Below are 19825 nucleotides of genomic sequence, written 5' to 3' on the forward strand. Positions count from 1 at the left end.
GGTCGGTATTCAAGATGGTTTAATTGGGCAGGAGAGGCTTCTACCTGGTTAAACCCCACTGAGCCAGCCCTTAATTTGTTACTGCTGCTGAATATCCTCCATGACCACCAAAGAACTCACCAGCTAGGTTAGGGACAGTCTGGGGGCAGAGTGTGGGAAAAGCCAGCATTTCACCAGTGAGCGGCGATATCCAATCCATTAAGTAGTTAAGTGAGTGGATAATGTTAGAATACTGAAAGGCACTCTCAGTATCGGCCAGTGCCTGGTTAGCTTCTTTATTGCTGCACTAAGCCAGCATTGAATATCCAGGGTTAACTTGCTTACCGCCGTGGGCTGAATATTATTATTATTATTATTTATTACATTTGTACCTAGCGCTTTCCCACACACAGCAGGTTCAATGCGGCTTACGTAGTAAATAGTTTTACAAAGTATTGAAAGGAGAATATAGACATAGTAATATGGGGCTTCTAAGTGCGTACCTGACACAATGGAGGGTTAAGTGACATGGCCAAAGATCACAAAGAGTGGCAGCGGGATTTGAACCGGGCCTCCCTGGTTTTATCTGAAGCTGAGTATCGACTGACCACAGAATGTCAAAGAAGTGTTCAGCTTTGAAACAGTCTGCTTGTTTGGAAGAATGTATTAAGCAGCGCTGCTGGGCCGTGACGTTTGGTTGTTCAAATAACAGCAGGTCTGCATTAACGAATTCTCCGGGCCGGATCCTGAGGGGCTCAGTTTCCTCTTGTTTCGCCTGCAGACAAAATTTAGTGACCGTTATCGGAAGGAAGTGCCCTGAGGATTTACTGTGACCTAAAAACGTGAAAATCTGTGATCCTCATGCATCCTGCATGAGGGCACCCTTCAGTTTTCCCATAGGGAAGAGGGGATTCACTTAAATAAAGGGAGAACATCAGAATCTTCCAGAGGTGCAGTTTCTGTGATTTACTGAAAATCGGATAGACAACGCAATATTTATTTAACTACATTTAAGAGCGTTACGGATTTTCGTGTGTCCCACATTTTGCTACTAAGGAGGATGCTGCATGGTGTCCACTGTTTTACTCTCTGTCTTCTTTCACAGAATATATAGTTGTTTTTTATTTTTTAGTGCTTAGGAAAAAGTATCTTCTTTCTTCTCTGGGATGTAGTGCTCTTTATTCATAGTAACATACATAGTAGATGACGGCAGAAAAAGACCTGCACGGTCCATCCAGTCTGCCCAACAAGACAACTCATGTGTGCTACTTTTTGTGTATACCCTACTTTGATATGTACCTATGCTCTTCAGGGCACAGACCGTATAAGTCTGCCCAGCACTATCCCTGTCTCCCAACCTCCAGTCCCGCCTCCCACCACTGGCTCTGGCACAGACCGTATAAGTCTGCCCTGCACTATCCCCGCCTCCCAACCTCCAGCCCCGCCTCCCACTACCGGCTCTGCTATCCAATCTCGGTTAAGCTCCTGAGGATCCATTCCTTCTGAACAGGATTCCTTTATGTTTATCCCACGCATGTTTGAATTCCGTTACCGTTTTCACCTCCACCACCTCCCGCGGGAGGGCATTCCAAGCATCCACCACTCTCTCCGTGAAGAAATACTTCCTGACATTTTTCCTGAGTCTGCCCCCCTTCAATCTCATTTCATGTCCTCTCATTCTACCGCCTTCGTATCTCCGGAAAAGGTTTGTTTGCGGATTAATACCTTTCAAATATTTGAACGTCTGTATCATATCACCCCTGTTTCTCCTTTCCTCAAGGGTATACATGTTCAGGTCAGCAAGTCTCTCCTCATACGTCTTCTTATGCAAATCCCATACCATTCTCGTAGCTTTTCTTTGCACCTCTTCGATTCTTTTTACATCCTTAGCAAGATACGGCCTCCAAAACTGAACACAATACTCTAGATGGGGCCTCACCAACTACTTATACAGAGACATCAACACCCCCTTTCTTCTGCTGGTCACACCTCTCTCTATACAGCCCAACAACCTTCTAGATACAGCCACCGCCTTGTCACACTGTTTTGTCGCCTTCAAATCCTCAGATACTATCACCCCAAGATCCCTCTCCCCGTCCGTACCTATCAGACTCTCGCCACCTAACACATACGTCTCCCGTGGATTTCTATTCCCTAAGTGCATCACTTTGCATTTCTTTCCTTTTCACAGGCTCCCCATGCTCCACCTCTCTGGGCTAGGCAAGTAGGATGAACCCAGGACTTGTGTCCCACCTCCTATCACACAAACTTCTAACATGTACTCACACTGGGCCTGATATTCGGACTGCGGGAGGCTGCCCACGTAAGTGTCGCAATCGGTTCTGACCCCGGATATTCAATGCTGGGCCGTTTCCAGTGAGAAAAAGAGAGGAGTGGGGGAAGGTAGGCTCTTTCCAATCAATAGGGGAGACGTATATTTGAAAAAAAAGTATAATATTTATTATAACAGGTTGACTCAACACAGCTGTGTTTCGGCGCCGTAGCGCCTTCTTCAGGAGTCTTCCAACAGTATATCGAGTACTTGAATGATTAATACTCCAAGAAAAGCCAATTTCAAAGAACATGCAGTTCCTTCTCTTCCAGAACAATGGCAAAAATGCAAACAGCAAGCGTGGCCGTAGTAGCACCTCCAAACAACAGCTTGGGCCGTTTCCAGTGACAGTCATTGAATATCTGTCTGAAGAAGGCGCTACGGCGCCGAAACACGGCTGTGTTGAGTCAACCTGTTATAATAAATAGTATACTTTTTTTCAAATATACATCTCCCCTATTGATTGGAAAGAGCCTATCTTCCCCCGCTCCTCTCTTTTTCTCCCTATATTGTTTCGTGGGGATCAAGTGCACCTCCACACTTCGTGTGGCTTCCTTTTTTGGGCCGTTTCCAGCGCTAACTGAATAGCATGTGATTAGCACGTGTGCCCTCACCGCCTACAAAATGGGTGGTAGTAAGAGCTCATGCGCTAATGTTTCTTAATTGCTGCGTGCTAATGGCAACATTAGCACATGGGCATTAATTGGGCAAGTGGAAAATTGGCCGTTTTCCAGCTGCAGTAAAAATGGCCTTAGTGCATTGGGAAAGACCTGCCTAAGGGTGCGCTGAGGCCACTTTTTCCACAGTTTACTAAAAGGACCCCTGTGTGTGGCATTAAGAAGTGTATTTGATAAACCGCCTTTCTGTGGTACAACCAAGGCGCTTTACTTATATACAGGTACTTTCTCTGTCCCTAGTGGACTCACAATGTAAGGTTTTTTTTTTTTTTTTTTTTACCTATGGCCAGGGCCGGTCTTAGCAATTGTGGGGTCCTGTGCAGACCAGTTCATTGGGGGCCCCCCACCCGCCAGCATAAGCCAAAATGTGGAGACTCAAGGAAATAAAACCTTTTTTTCCCTGTGATGTCTTTCGCAATTTGATTCAATCTATGGTTTTAAGCCAGATGGACTACTGCAACGCGATATATGCAGGATGCAAGGAACATCTACTTAAGAAATTACAGACTGCTCAGAACACTGTGGAAAGAATGATCTTTGGAAATTCTAAATTCGAATCTGCTAAGCCTCTTCGTGAAAGACAGCACTGGCTTCCCATTAAGGAACGGGTTGCCTTTAAAGTCTGCACATTAACTCACAGGATAATTTACGGGGAAGTTCCAGAATATATGCTTGAATTGGTTGACTTACCACCTACAAATAGATCCAGTTTCTCGCAATCCTACTTGAATCTACACTACCTAGACTGCAATGGCCTTAAGTTCAAATCTATTTATTCCTCCAACTTCACATTTATAGGCACACAACTGTGGAATGCTTTACTCAAATCAATCAAATGTACCCAGATCTACTTAAAAGTCAGAAAATTATTGAAGACTGTTCTGTTCAAAAAGGCTTATCTTTCAGACTCTACATAATTTCAAATAACTTTTAGTCTAACAATGATTCAAGGACACTAATTTCTTTATTATCGTTTACATATTGTTTTAAATGTTGTTTACTATTTTACTTTTAAACTGTATAATTGTATTTCATGCACTGTAGTCTTTTCTACAGATATGTGTAAGCCACATTGAGTCTGCAATTGGTGGGAAAATGTGGGATATAAATGTATTAAATAAATAAATAAATAAAATTTGAGTTTAAAAGGAGGCTGAGAGTTCTCGGAACTCCACCTCACCCCATACCTTAATATGCATTCAGCACGTTTCAGTAGACAGCGGCAGCGATTTTCATATCGCGTCAGCTGCCGAGCCAAGAGCCTCCTCACTGCTGCATCTCGCGTTTGTAGAACCAGGAAGTGACATCAAAAGGGGGCGGGACGCAGCAACGAGGAGGCTCTGGGCCATTAAGATACGGAGAAAGGAGGTGTTCCGAGTTAGGAGGACAGACGTGCCAGAGATGTGGGCCCTTTGCAACTGCCCCTGTCACCCCTGCCTAAGACCGGCCCTGCCTAGGGCAGTGGAAGGTTAAGAACCACAGTGGGAATTGAGCCCAGGTCCCCTAGTTCTCAGCTCACTGCACCAACCGCCAGGACACTCCTGCACTCCACACAGCGTAGCAAACTGCTTGCCTACCAGGATATAGTCCAGTTCGTACCCAGACTAAATTCTTAGTTTTATGGCAAATATGCATATCCTTCAAGTTTTTCTTTCCTTTGTCTTCATTTGGGTTATGTATCAGGCATTGCAGTGGAAGTGGGAGGAGGAAAGATGCTCATGGAGTAATACTTATAACATGGGGTATTAAAACAGTGGTGATGGAATTTTTTCAGAGGCCCTGGGGGTCCCTGCCAGTGGGTTGGAGAGTGAGAGTTGGAGGCCTGCCTGGGGGGTGGGGGAAGAGGTTGACAGAGGTTGCAGAGATAAAAGTGGTTCCCTGTGGTGAGTGACCACAGGGGTGGAGTTGAAAAATAAAAGGATTGAAGTGAGGTACCCAAGGTTTTTTGGTTGCCTATACCACCCCCCCCCCCCCCCCCCCCCCCGTCGGGATCCTGGAGTGAAAGAAAGAAATGCAGGCTGAGTAAAAGAGTAGCTGCTTGCCCCTATAAGTGGCGACTGAGAAAGGAGACAGAGCTTCAGGTAGATAATGGGGAATCTTCATCTTGGAAAAAAAGACAGATGAGGGAGGGATATGATCGAGGTCTACAAAATCCTTAGTGGTGAATGAGTAGAAGTAAATCGACTTTTTACTCGTTCCAAAAGTACAAAGACTAGGGTACACTCAAGGAAGTTATATGGAAATGCTTTTAAAACAATTAGGAAGAACTGTTTATTCACTCAATGAGCAGTTAAGTTCTGGAACTCTTTGCCGGAGGATGTGGTAACAGCGGTTAGCGTATCTGGGTTTAAAAAAAGGTTTGGACAAGTTCCTGGAGGAAAAGTCCATAGTCTGCTATTGAGACAGACATGGGAAGCAACTGCTTGCCCTGGGATTTGTAGTATGGAATGTTGCTACTCTGAGATTCTGAATGGAATGTTGCTACTCTTTAGGATTCCAGAATCTTGCTATTCTTTGGGGTTCTACATGGAATGTTGCCACGATTTGGGTTTCTGCCAGATAACTTGTAACCTGGCTTGGCCATTGTTCGGAAAACAGGATACTGGTCTAGATGGACCATTGGTCTGACCCAGTATGGCTACTCTTTTATGTTCAGCCTGGAAGCAGGAACCAGAGCAGGGAAAGCCTGTTCAAGGCCTGGGTGCAGCCCTTTGAAGTGCATCACTGGAAGAAGGACAGTCTTAAGGGTCTGTGCCTGAAGGAGTTGGATTGGTATCAAGAATAACTGGAGCAGCCTTGAGTTTATTACTGGCATGAAAGAATGGGTAAATGACAGGAGCTTATGTAAATATGTACAGCATTGACATACTCAAAGAGTGACATGAGGTGGCTGAGATTATTCCTTGGGTGTACAATATACTGTACATAAGTGTTTAACTGCTGGTTGCAGAAGTTCCAGTAAAGTTATTTTGCATTAAATAAAACTCTTTGAGTGCAGAGTGAATTTCTTGTGTGAGAGGGAGGGTAATTGATCCTGGACTGAGAGAGATAATCCTGTTAAGGCTCTTTTAAGCTCCCAATACCCCAGATCTCTATTCCGGACCAAGCTTGACTACAGGTGAACTGGAACTGTGAGTGAGGTGACAAAGTGGATTAAGAAAAAGGATTTGGTTTGTGTCTTGGGTCGGATGGAGTGAACGGACCCTGGTTAAAGTCAAGTACCCCTCTATCAGTTATTTTCTCAAAAAAAAAGGGTGGGGGGGACTAGGATAGGGCAGTTTGAAAAGGTTCCAGGTTGGTAGCTTTGCATGCCCCGGTAGAGAGAAGGCCAGAGCAGCCTTTAAACTCCCATACAATAAGAGAGATTCACTTTCTTCATTCCCTATCCCAAATATTATTCTATACACCCTACAGATGCCAGGGATGGTTTTGTCACCCTGTTTTTGGCTGCTTGCCTGTAGCTTCTTCCTGATAGGACTTGGCAGGACATCAGAGTACAAAGCCCAACCCTAATTTGAAATTTCACGGGAAAATTATGGTGGTCGTAATTTTTTTTAAATCTGGATACCTGGAAGGGTGTTTTAGCATAGCTGACTTTTGATGAGCTTTGTTGAATTTCTCATGCGCCTGAAATAGAACAAAATAAAACACGAAAATAAGATGATACCTTTTTTAGTGGACATAACTTAATACATTTTTTGATTAGCTTTCGAAGGTTGCCCTTCTTCGTCAGATCGGAAATAAGCAAATGTTGGTAGATGACAGTATATATAAGTGAAACATCAAAGCATTTCAGTGACAGTCTAACAGGACGAGGGTGGGTTAGATGAGAAACAGGGAGAGCTGGGTGGATGAGGGACAGGGAGATATGCATGGAGATAAGAGAGTGACAAAGCAGTACAATTTTATAGTTTACTAGTGGAACCAAGCCTGTTTCGTCCAAAATGAAACGGGCCCTAGGAAGGCTCTCATCTAGGCGATTTTCCTCTCTCCCCTGCCCCTCTCCTCCATGTCCAGAGATTCTTTCCTCCCCTGCCCTCTCCTCCATGCCCAGAGATTCTTTCCTCCCCTGCCCTCCCCTCCATGTCCAGAGATTCTTCCCTCCCCTCCCATCTGTGTCCAGCGATTCTCCTCTTCCTTACCCTCCCATCCCATCCATGTCCATTGATTCTCCTCTGCCCTGCCCTCCCCTCGATGTCTGTCATCCCCTTCATGTCCAGCAATTGTCCTGTGCCCTGCCCTCCGATCTGTGTCCTGCGATTCTCTCCTCTCCTCTCCTCCCATCCTATCCATGTCCATCGATTCTTCTTTGCCCTGCCCTCCCCTCGATGTCCTGCGATTCTGTCCTCCCCTCGATGTCCAGCGATTGTCCTGTGCCCAGCCCTCCCATCCGTTTCCGATTCTGCCCTCCCCAGCGATTCTCCTCTGCCTTTCCCTCCCATCCGTGTCTTGCGATTCTCTCCTATCCCCCCATCCATGTCCATCGATTTTCCTCTGCCCTGCCCTCCCCTCCCTTTGATGCCCCATGATTCTGTCCTCCCCTCCATGTCCAGCGATTGTCCTGTGCCCTGCCCTCCCATCCGTGTCCCACGATTCTGCCCTTCCATCCGTGTCCCACTATTCTCTCCTCTCCTTCCATCCCATCCATGTTCATCGATTCTCCTCTGCCCTGCCCTCCCCTCACCTCAATGTCCCGCGATTGTCCTCCCCTCCAGCACAGCGTTCCGTTGCCTACTTGCCTTCAGTTGCTTTCGTTCGTAACATCCTGACGTCAGCTCGCCTCCAGCGTTCCTTTCCCTCTCACTGTGCCGCCCTCTGACGTCATTATGTCTTTACGCGAGGGCGGGACAGTGAGAGGGAAGAGAACGCTGGAGGCTTGCTGATGTCAGGATGTTATGAACCCAGCCAGCCAGAGAACGTTGGAGGTACAAATTATATAGATAGATAATGGGCTATTTCCGATCTGATGAAGAAGGGCTACCTTCGAAATCTAATCAAAAAATGTATTAAGTTATGTCCAATAAAAAGGGTATCATCATATTTTCTTTTCCTTGTTTTATTTTCTTCTATTTCTATTTTATTACCTTTAAAAGTGGACTAACTCGGCTACCACATCTCTCAACTCATGCTTTATACAAAGAGAGGGACACTAATACGTTGACTGTCTCTGAAACAGGGCTCTTTCCGCTCTGACCCAAGGGAGTTACTTGTGCATGAAGCGCTTCCTTCCTCAGTGGGCTGCACACAGCTTCTGTTCTGTGGTCAGATGTGCAGAGAATGCATGGTCTTCAGATCAAATGCTCCCTCCCTGGAGTACCAGTTCAAAGAAAACCAGCTTCAACCTTTTACAAACACCGGGCCTCCTGTTAAAGACAATTCATTAAACGATTCAGAATTCTGCTCCCCATCTTTCTTCAGTGGCTGTAACAGGACGTCTCTAGGAGGGGGTGTGTGTCTTTAATCTGGATTGCAAAATCATTCTGTGTGCATGTAAATATTACAAAATAGCTTATTGCCTTTGTGTGATACTATGATGGTGACTCAAGTTTCCAATTTAGACCCCAACTTCACTTCCTGATCCTGGTTGTACGAGATTAGCAGCACATGCCAACAAGTATGCATTAAAAAAAAAAACCAAAGCTAAATTAGTGTCCTTCAGTTGTGTTCTATATTCCTTGAATGAGCAGGTAGAATCCGAAAAATCAAAATATGATTACATTACAGTTGGCTGAAAATTTCTCCGTTGGAATATTTAGAACCTAAAGAACTTTGTAAAGGTACCTCGAGGGCTGATGGGTGACTTGGTATTCCTGGTTCGATCTCTGAATTGGGTCTTCTAGTACCTGGATCAGTCAGGGCAGAGGAAGCTGTGAAAACAGTGTTCACAGCCCCACGGTGGGGAAGAAAGGGAGCTCACAGACATAGTTTAAGGGTGACACCTGCTGGCTGGACTCAATGCCCAAGATTGAAGGGTTTGGGATGCAACAACCAGACTAAATATGTTGAGGAGTGGTGAAAATTCTAGGTGGTGACAGTCTAACCTTGGTTCTGATTGAGATATAAGCTCAATGAAATGTGGAGAGCATAAGAAACAAGTAAGGCTTAAGTCTTCCCAGCTATCGCCGATCCAATCCGATGAACTTGTCTGCAGACCCAGCATTTGATTTTTGCTGCACCCTATAAAGACAAATTCCTTAACTTCTGTTGGGAGCAATCACCATTGAAAAAGGGGGGTTACATAAAGTAGAATACGAAATAGAAGCGAGGTTAACATGAACGTGACACAAAGCACGAAACTTTTCATGGAGTTTCTTTTATTGAAGGATGGCAGAGAGCCCAGTGTTTGCTTCATTCGTATTTGAGATTCAAATTATCTTTTACAACTTCTGTTCAACAATGCCTGTTGTACTTTGCATGTTACTTTAGAACTGTGGATTCGGGCCAGAGAAGCACAAAATGCAAATCTGAGGCTGATGTCAAAGCAACAAAAGAAAATATTTGGTAATGGTCATTCGGTCTCTTCAAGCCGATCCAAAACACGCCAAACCCTGGCCGCAGTTTGGCTAGATTCCGGTGACCCTTCTTTAGTTGATGATCCCTGGCCGCAGTTTGGCTAGATTCCGGTGACCCTTCTTTAGTTGATGATCCCTGGCTGCAGTTTGGCTAGATTCCGGTGACCCTTCTTTAGTTGATGATCCCTGGCCGCAGTTTGGCTAGATTCCGGTGACCCTTCTTTAGTTGATGATCCCTGGCCGCAGTTTGGCTAGATTCCGGTGACCCTTCTTTAGTTGATGATCCCTGGCCGCAGTTTGGCTAGATTCCGGTGACCCTTCTTTAGTTGATGATCCCTGGCCGCAGTTTGGCTAGATTCCGGTAACCCTTCTTTAGTTGATGATATATTATCTCGTCTTTTAAGAAAGATGCTAGGGCCAGTGGCTGAAGATTGGGCAAGGTAGAGGGAATGGGCCTGTTTGTATCTGTTCCATGGAGATTTGCTCTTGTATGTGAATATTTTTGTGCATCTCTGAGATTTATAGAATAATAGAGTGCAAATTGAGGGCCTTTTTTTTTTTTTACCCCAGGGAAAGTATTAGCTGACATCAGTGCCCTGACCGGCAGGAATTACTGCTGAAGCTTGTTTTGTGATTTAGTGACAGAGGATGTCTCAGCTCCCCTTACGTTCCCGCCCGTAACCTCCGTTCACAGGATAAATCCCTCCTCTCAGTACCCTTCTCCACCACCGCCAACTCCAGGCTCCGCTCATTCTGCCTCGCCTCACCCTATGCTTGGAACAACCTTCCTGAGCCCTTACGCCAAGCCCCCTCCCTGCCCGTCTTCAAGTCTTTGCTTAAAGCCCACCTCTTCAATGCTGCGTTCGGCACCTAACCCTTACCGTTCAGTGAATCCAGACTGCCCCAATTTGACTGCCCTTATTGGACCGACCGTTCACTTGTCTATTAGATTGTAAGCTCTTTGAGCAGGGACTGTCTCTCTTTGTTAAATTGTACAGCGCTGCGTAACCCTAGTAGCGCTCTAGAAATGTTAAGTAGTAGTAGTAGTAGGATGTGACAGCAGGTAAAGACCATAAGATAAGATCCATCTTGTTGGCCAAAGTTGATTCCTGGTGCAGTGTCGTAGACCCCAGTCTTCATACTAAGAACTTTTCTATGCCCATACTAGACTTTCTTGGATTCTTTCACTGCTTTCATCTCCACTTCCTCCGTCAGGAGGCTGCTACATATTTTCTGCTACTTAAAAAGCTGTAGTTTGAGGCAGGTAAGTGGAGGAGTAACCTACTGGTTAGAGCAGTGGGCTGACAACCAGGGAAGCCCAGCTCAAATTCCGCTGCTGTTCCCTGTGATCTTGGGCAAGTCACTTAATCCTCTGTAAGGGTGTTCCCTAGCTCACCTCTGGGGGCCTGAAGCCTTACTAGGCCAGGAGCCATTTCCTGAGCAATACTATCATGGATGCTATAGGACTTCCTGCAGCTTTGGTTTCTGGCTGACATCATCCAAGGACTTGCTGTTTATGCGGAACACCTGGTGCTGGCTATCCTGTCCTCTGTGAAAGATGTTTAGGGAAGAGATGCTCACAAAAAAGATATAGAAATTAGGTTTTTGCGGTTAGCTACCTCGTTAGTGAACTATCCTGTACTAGCCCTGATAAGGAGTACCATCTGGACAGCTCATGTCCTCTCATTATCTGAGATTGTGGGACAGGTGTATACAATACCTGATTGGTCTGGAGAAGGTTGGTTCCAAGGGGGGAGTCCAGAAGAAGATCTGATGGCGTACACAGCTCTCTGAAGAAAGGGATTGGTAATAGAAATGCCTCAGAGCTGAACCTCTGTGATAACTGCTTGTAGTCACAGAAAAGACTTTTCAGAAGCCAAGAATTTACAGCTTCCATCAGAGACTGAGAGAGTCTGGCATTCCATGCCAAGCGGGGACGTTATCTGGCTTATCTCTGAAGACATCCAGCTGTGTCTGGCCTAGGTGGCTGTTGCAAACACAGTTAGAGCTATAGGAGGAAGATCCCATTCCAAGTGGAAGGCATCTCTAAAGATGCTGCCACTCACAAATGGCAATGAAGAGGCTCATTCCTATAGTTTGGGGGTTTAGTTAGTTGTCTGTCCTTATCCTACAGAGGTCAAGATGAGTTCTTAGGTACATGGTCAGCCAACCTGATATATTTACTGCTGGGGTTTTCTGGATTTATTTATTTATTTGTGGCATTTATACCCCGCTCTTTCCCCTCAATAGCAGGTTCAGTGCGGCTTACAAAGTATGGTACAGAATATCGCATAGATAATACAAAGTATTAAGTGGATGATGTGACCTTTTCCCCCTTCTAGTATACTAGAGAGTGTCAGATATCTACCCTCCAGATTCTGTGTAGGTCACCACAAGTTGGATGCGATCATAGACCCTCGCACAAACAAATTAGCTAATTAGGTGATAATTATTGACGTTAATTAGGAGTTACGTGCAGATCTGCCTTGTGTCCTATTTTATGCGGGCTTAAATTTTATAGCATGCAGCTCCAAAGGGGAGAGCATTGCCATGGGAGAGGCATGGCTGGGTCAGGGGCATTCCTAGAGATTAGATGTGGTGTTATAAAATTCCTGCATTTGCGCCAACCTTTGTCAGGTGTGAATGCTTGTACCCAAAGTTAAGGGAAATGGGACTTGATATACCGCCTTTATGAGGTTTTTGTAACTACATTCAAAGCAGTTTATTTATTTATTATTGCATTTGTACCCCGCGCTTTCCCACTCAAAGCAGGTTCAATGCGGTTTACATAGTAATAGGGATTACAAAGTATTGATAGAGAAAATATAGGTAAGTATAGCAGAATAATAAAAGGGATAGGTAGGTAGAGATGGGCAAGGGTGAAGGGAGTAGGAGAGGTATGAGCAAGGGTAGGTGAGCATTGGAGGAGGGGTAGAGGAGGCGGGAGGGGATGGGACATGGGATAAGCAAATGGAGATTTGGTGGGAGATGTAGTCTAGGTCATTGTCGTCGTCTCCTGGATATGTGTTGGGTAGATGGGTACATAGGATTAGTCTGGGTCATTTGGGTAGGCTTGTTTGAACAAATTTGTTTGAACAAATAAGGCTTTCAGAAGTAAAAGACAAGAGCATACACAAACAAGCATTATAATGTTGTCTGAAATTAAAAGGAAAGGAAAATAATTGAGGTGTAGGATGAGGTCTTGTACACATGTAGCAGTCAGAAACCTTAAGGGAAGAAGCAGTGTAGTGCAGCCAGTGTAACCATGTATTATAATCTTCATATCCATTCTCTTGTAATATGGTATCCTGAACAGAATTAGCATTAAGAATTTGGAGATCATAGTGGTGTGTATTTGGTTTGGGTAACCAGGGTTCAGGAGTTGCAGGTGGGTCTGTAACCTTGATCCGAAAACGGATCATAGGATCTAGTATCAATAGCTAGGGTATAGGTACAAGCCAAAGTTTGGTCAACATTATTAAAGGTGAAAATGAGAGGGTTACATTTCATAGTGCTACATCGGGAAGAGTCAGATGGGGACCTATGGATAGTCATTTGGCGTTGTAAATGTAATAAAATCGAATTTTAAAGGACAAAAATGGGGTGCAGGAGAGAATGATATGGCTAAGGGGAAGCATAAAGCAATGAGATAGTATCATGAGGAAAAGTGAGTCCGTGAACAAGTAAAACTGTGGTGGCAAATTTCTTGCACAAGGAGACAAACCTGAAAAACAAACATCAACAGAAAAAACAACAGGATGAGCAGATATACACGAAATTAATAAATTGCAACATGTAATATCAAAATTTCTAAAGCCACTTAGCATTAGTAGCGGCCTGCAAGCTAGGAGTTAAAAAAGAAACTGCATGAAGGTAAGTGCTAGAAAATAGACAACATTCAGCAGGAATACATAAAAGGAAAAACAGGACGAGAAGAAGTAAAAGGAATAGTTAACTGGCATAGCAGCAGACACCCTATGAAACCAAGCTTTAGAAGGCTAGGCAACTGAAGCTGCAGACACATGTTTATAGTGGAGTCTGTTCTTATATGGCCCCCTCTGTGAGGGCTGTAATTTTGTGGGAATTATTTCTCTGATATATCTACTTACCATAAGAAATATACAATTTGGAAATGTGGGGCAAATAGGGTTTCTACCTCCTTACACCAGGCCAAGATACAGTGGACCAGCCACCCCCAAGATATGGGGTGACAGAAAAGACAGAAGCTATTTTCCTTCCAGAGGGATAGTCTTTATTCCAATATAGATGATAACAAAGCAATCAGGCAATAAAGCAATTGGGCAAAGTAATCAGGCAGAGTAATCAGACAAAGTAATTAGGTCCAGTAATCAGACAAAGTAATTAGGCCGTAACAAATGGCAGCATTTGTTATGAGAGGAAGAGATATCACTGTGGTGAAGACGCACTCGCTGTTGATGATCTCTGCCTCTGTCTAATACAGCACAGCAGTGCCTTATATACAGTGGATTGAGCATCAATCCCCCTCCCAACTTCCAATTTCAGCTAAGTTCTGTCTTACTTTATTGTTTACATAGAATGAAGCACAGTATGTGAATGTTTATGGAACACAGCATCTTATAATAAGTCCAAGGTTCTTTTACTGAAGATTTTGGTCGCCATTTCGTTACAGGAATTTCCCTAGCACCCATGATTATTAGAGTGTTATCTAAAATCTGAACACACACATTCAGGTACTTATTTTGTACCAGGGGCAATGGAGGGTTAAGTGACTTGCCCAGAGTCACAAGGAGCTGCAGTGGGAATCGAACTCAGTTCCCTAGGATCAAAGTCCACTGCACTAACCACTAGGCTACTCCTCCACTAGCAACATTCCATGTAGAAGCAATGTGGCGGCGCAGGCTTCTGTTTCTGTGAGTCTGATGACGTCAGACTCATAGAAACAGAAGCCTGCACGGCCGCGTTGCTGATCTGCAAGGGCAGGCTTCCACATGGAATGTTGCTAGTGGAATAGCAACATTAACATTCCATATAGAATCTCAAATAGTAGCAACAGAATCTCAATAGTAGCAACATTCCATCTAGAATCTCAGATAGTAGCAACTCAGATAGTAGCAACATTCCATGTAGAATCTCAAATAGGGAAAGGGAAATGGGACTTGATATACCGCCTTTCTGAGGTTTTTGCAACTAGATTCAAAGCGGTTTATATATATTCAGGTACTTATTTTGTACCAGGGGCAATGGAGGGTTAAGTGACTTGCCCAGAATCACAAGGAGCTGCAGTGGGAATCGAACTCAGTTCCCCAGGATCAAAGTCCACTGCACTAACCACTAGGCTACTTCTCCATGAAATGCACACTAAACTAGTATTCTGTAAAGGCTGTTCCACAGAGAGCACCCTTTACAGAATCCTAGCTTAGCGCAGATCATCCAGGCGCCTAACTTTGAGCGCCATTTATTGAATTCCCCCCCCCCCCCCCCCCCGCCCCTAGGGTGGTGGAGATGTTTCCAAAGGTAGCATGTTGGCTAGCTACTGATGTGAAGAAAATAAAGGTTATGCTGACCTAGAATCAGGACTGCTAGGTACCCTCTAACCCCCAAATTCTATATATCACGTGGAAATCTGAGCATATTCTATAACAATGCATGTACCTTAGTTGGTTAACTAGCTAATCAGCGCTAATAATTAGATGCTTACGTGCAATTATCATCACTAATTGGCATTAACATTTACGCGCACAACTTTCTGTGTGTATTCTGTAACGTGGTGCGCATAAATTCTAAGACATATATTTGAAAAGGGGGCATGGCCATGGGCGTTTCTACGATCTATGCACATTTTTATAGAATACACCCGCTCTGCGCCTAATTTAGGTGTCGGGATTTAGGCCAAGTATAACATGGCCTAAATGGACATGACGAAATTTGGTCACGAGGAGAGGTATTCAGAGTATTCTATATACCGCACGGAAATTTAAACCTATTATGTAAAATTTGGGCATACTTTAGAGAATACACCTAGGCCTATATTTTTACCATGCGGATTTTTCTGGGGCCATATATAGGGCTATGTTTACTAAGCGATGCTATGGGAACGTTAGTGTTAAATGCTAACGCACCCATAGAAATGTATAGGCACGTTAGCGTTTAACGTGCCTTAAATTTACAAGTGCGTTAAAAACGCAAATGCACGTTAGTAAACATACCCCATAGATTCTAGCCCTATATGCGTAGTGTCGAATGAAGTGACCATTACGACTGCTTATTTTGTACTGCTGTAGTTTATATTTTGTTATAGTTTTATTGTGAACCGCTTTGATATGTTTTTTGTATAAATGCGGTATGTCAAATTAATACATCAAATCAATTAAATCGGAAGTACGTTAATTGGAGGTTACTCTAGACTCACAGATCTATGTGATCTCAGGTTAAAAAGGGAAGAGAATGAAGGGAAGGGATTTTGAACTTAGCTCATGTTTTTTTCAGTTGTAGCTCAAGGCGAGTTTACAGTCTAAGGCGTTAGGATCAGCTTTCTTTAAGGTTAACTGTTGTGAAAGCTGAAACCTCTTTTATAGGCCTAGAATGTTAGACTGGAGGTACAATCCATTGAGGCTCCTTCATTTGAGTATTGTAATTTACTCTATTTGGATCTTTTAGAAACATTTTTGAGTAGAGCAGTGGTAGCTGTGTTAGTCCATCTTTAAAGGTAATCAATAGAAATAAAACATGGTAAAGAAAATAATATGATATCTTTTTATTGGCCATAATTTAATACATTTCTTGATTAGCTTTCGAAGGTTGCCCTTCGTCAGATCGGAAATAAGTTTCCGATCTGACAAAGAAGGGCAACCTTCGAAAGCTAATCAAGAAATGTATTCAGAAACCTTTTTGAAATCCGTACAATTTGTGTAGAACACTGTTGCGTGTATGATTACCGACTGTGGTCTTGGCTTCCTGCATTAGATCCCAGTTGAGTTTCAGGTACAGCTGAAGGTTTTGTTGATCATTCTTAAAAGTATACTGGGGAGGGCACTGTGTCAGATTTATTTATTTATGTATGTATTTATTCAAACTTGATATTCCATCTACTGTATAACAATAAAATGGCTCTAAGCTGAACAAGAATAGAAATGAACATATATAAACAACCAATTTATTTTTAAAAACCCATAGGCCCAACCATCCCAACCAACAAAGAAAACAATGATGCCTCAACAAATTACTCTTCCACCCTCCAAGGAACTGGGTGTTAACCTATTTATTTACTTATTCCGGTTATCAGTTGGGCCCGTCCTGTAGGCAGGATTTTCTGGTTTGTCCTTTGGAAGTTGCTCATAATGTATTGACATGTTCTTGAGGTTTTGTTTTCTATGATGGGGTATTAGTGTGGAATAAGTATCGTTTAGAAGTCTGAGTAGAGCATGATTTGACCTTTGTAAGAAGACTAGGATACATTTCTTTGCTATGACCTTCCCTGAGTCTTACCTTTTATTTTTTGTATTATCTCTAATATCCAAGTTATGTCTGTTACTTTCTGATATGTATGATGTGCTGTTTTTATGGTTTTAGTATTACTCTTGCATTCTGTAATCTTCCTAGCCATGTTTAAGATTGATGGGCTATAAATGATGAAATGAAATATCTACATATTTATTTATTTAGATTTTGTTCACACCTTTTTCGGTAGTAACTCAATGTGAGTTACATTCAGGTACACTGAGTATTTCTCTGGTCCTGGAGGGCTCACAATCTAATTTGGTACCTGAGGCAATGGAGGGTTAAGTGACTTGCCCAAGATCACAAGGAGCAGCAGTGGGATTTGAACCGAGCACCTCTGGGTTTCAAGACTGTTGCTCTAACTAGTAGGCCACTCCTTCACATATAGTTTTGCCTACCTCCATTCGCAAATAGAGTAGGTGCAAAATATGTATAAGGGTTAGCATATGTTCAGAAAGAGGCTACCGGGGTAGCCAGAGCCAGAGCTGGGTTGTGGTACCATGAGTCGTCATCTACTATTGTATATCCAATGGTGGTCCTAGGCCAGAAGCTATTTAGCAGAGCTTCCTCTGGCATCCTGCAATCATGGTCCTTGAATACAGCTACTAGGTCTTGCCCTTAAGCAGTGACCATGACTCCCATCTCCCAGCCCCAACTAACATGGGTGTTGAAGTTTTAGTGCGGTGGTAAAATGGCCGATAAATGGTGATTTGCTAATTTTCCAATTAGCACATGGCCCTTACCACAACCTATTTTGTAGGCGCTAAGGGCTCCCGCACTAATCGGGCAGTGCGCAGCATTGTACCCACACTACCCTATTAGCATGCGGCATGCCTACTCTCCGCTCATGGACACGCCTCCTACGCCAAAAAATAAAAATGATTTTTTTTGTACAGGTTTAGCACACGCTGATGAGCACACTACCATGGGTCACCTCTGCGGCAGTGCTTTGGATTGCGCAGTGGACATGTGCTAGTGCCCACCGCGGCTTAGTAAAAGGGCCTCTTGACTAGGTCTCAGATTTTCAAAATATGGATATATAAATCCTGTTCCTTTCTGCTGGATGGCCTTGGGGTTCTTAAGGCACGCTAAAAGGTGGCCGGTGCAAGAAGAAAGAAGAGTAGGGCAGCGAACGCGGCTGTGCTGGAGACCGGCGCTGAAGAAGGTTTTGGCTGGCAGGGGTTGGGGACCCCCGCCAGAAAAGGTATTTGATTTTGCAGGGGAAGCGGCAAAGAGGCGAAGCAAGGTGGTGGTGGGGGAGGAGGCAGCAGGGAGGGGGCGAGGAGGCGAGTCAGTGGCCGGGGGGGGGGGGGGAACAGCAGGGCAGCACTCAAAATGTGCCCCCAACCTCGGGCTCTGGCCCCCTCCCACTGTGAGGTCTGGCTACGCCCCTGGGTGCCGCTCGATAGAACTTAGGCCGGTATGTATTATATTTGTACTAGTCTTCAATTTTTCACTTTTGTTTCTGTGGTTAATAAGATAAGGCTCCAAACGAAGGCACTTCTGCCAAAACACGGCTGTGTCGAGTTTTCCAGCAATTGTCTTACATCATTTTTGAAGCAACGAAGAAGACCTGATTATCACAGCATAACAAAAAAATTTTTTTCGTGTGCTACTGGGCAAAAACCATTTGTCCTATACTAAATTCAGTGTGCGTATTTCAAATCCGAAGTCAGAATTGTTGTAACACGTCAGGAAATTTTGTTATGCATTGTCAGGCTTTCAAGGCAGAAACTAGGTTTGTGAGCCCTTGGGCCACTGCTGTGGAGCAGCAGTGGCAGGCAAAACCACCCCACACCAGAGACAAGGCAGAACTCTGACAGAAACAGCTAGACTTCACCTGCGCTTGACCGCCCTTCCCCAGGAGTTGAGCCCCTGGGTGCAGGCGGCCGGCTCTCTCTTCCTGGTTGGGGTGGTGCTGTACGTGGGACACGCCTCAAAGAAGCCCTGTCGACACTGTCAGTCGGCTCCGAGGGGCGGACTCCAGCAGCAGGAGTAGAGGTCATACCTGAGCCAGACGCAATTCCAAAGTGTTCGAGCGTCGGCTGTTGGAACGGGAGTTTATTGCCTGGGGCAGAGGGAATCTCCCTGACTTTCCCTCGTCTCTTACCCATCTGAAACAGCAGGGCTCTTTCCAGAGTCAGCTTGAGCACTATTCAGAACGTGTCTGTCAGTGCAAGTCACACCGTCGCCATCTTGGATCTTTGGTTTCCTCTTTTTTGTTTCCTTACTCCTGACTGTTGGCTTTAAACACGTTCATGAGGTTTGGCGTTTCTCCTTCCACATGCTAATTTCCCCAGTATCATGTGGCCGTTACCGCTATAAGCCCTTACTGCCACCTACTTAAGAGGACGTAAGGGCTCCCGCGCTGCTCCTGTGCTAATACGGGTAGCTCGCAGTAATGTACCCATGCGCCCGATTGGCATGGGTATGCCTACTCTCTGGCCCCCGAACAAGCTTTCCGCGCAAAAAAAAATAAAAATATGTTTTTTTGACACAGGATTATCACGCATTACTCCAAAAACTACCACGGGATGCCTCGACACATCCCGAGGTAGTGCCCTTTTAGCACGTGGTAGGCCCAAGTTAAGTCTACCTCGCATTAGTAAAAGACCCCCTTAGTGAAAATTGATCCCGTTATGGCTGCTGGAGCTCTGTCCAGTAATAAATACACATTTTTCGTGTAGTCTAGCATTGCAGGAACATAACAGAAATGAATTCACGTTAATGCAGTCCAACTCCAGCATAAACGAAGAGCAAGGATGCACAGGTTTGGTCCTCAAGGACCCCAATCAAGTTAAGACTTCAGGATATTCCCCCTGAACATGTATGAGATAGATTTAGTT

General features: G+C 44.4%; 1 protein-coding gene across 1 annotated transcript in view; it reads left to right on the forward strand.

The window, feature by feature from the left end:
* Positions 1–19825, forward strand: part of LOC115471363 (1-phosphatidylinositol 4,5-bisphosphate phosphodiesterase gamma-2-like) — an 80215-nt gene that overhangs the window by 36865 nt on the left and 23525 nt on the right. The gene's annotated exons all lie outside the window — the stretch shown is intronic.

Source organism: Microcaecilia unicolor, chromosome 5 (assembly GCF_901765095.1).
Source record: "Microcaecilia unicolor chromosome 5, aMicUni1.1, whole genome shotgun sequence".
Taxonomy (NCBI): Eukaryota; Metazoa; Chordata; class Amphibia; order Gymnophiona; family Siphonopidae; genus Microcaecilia; species Microcaecilia unicolor.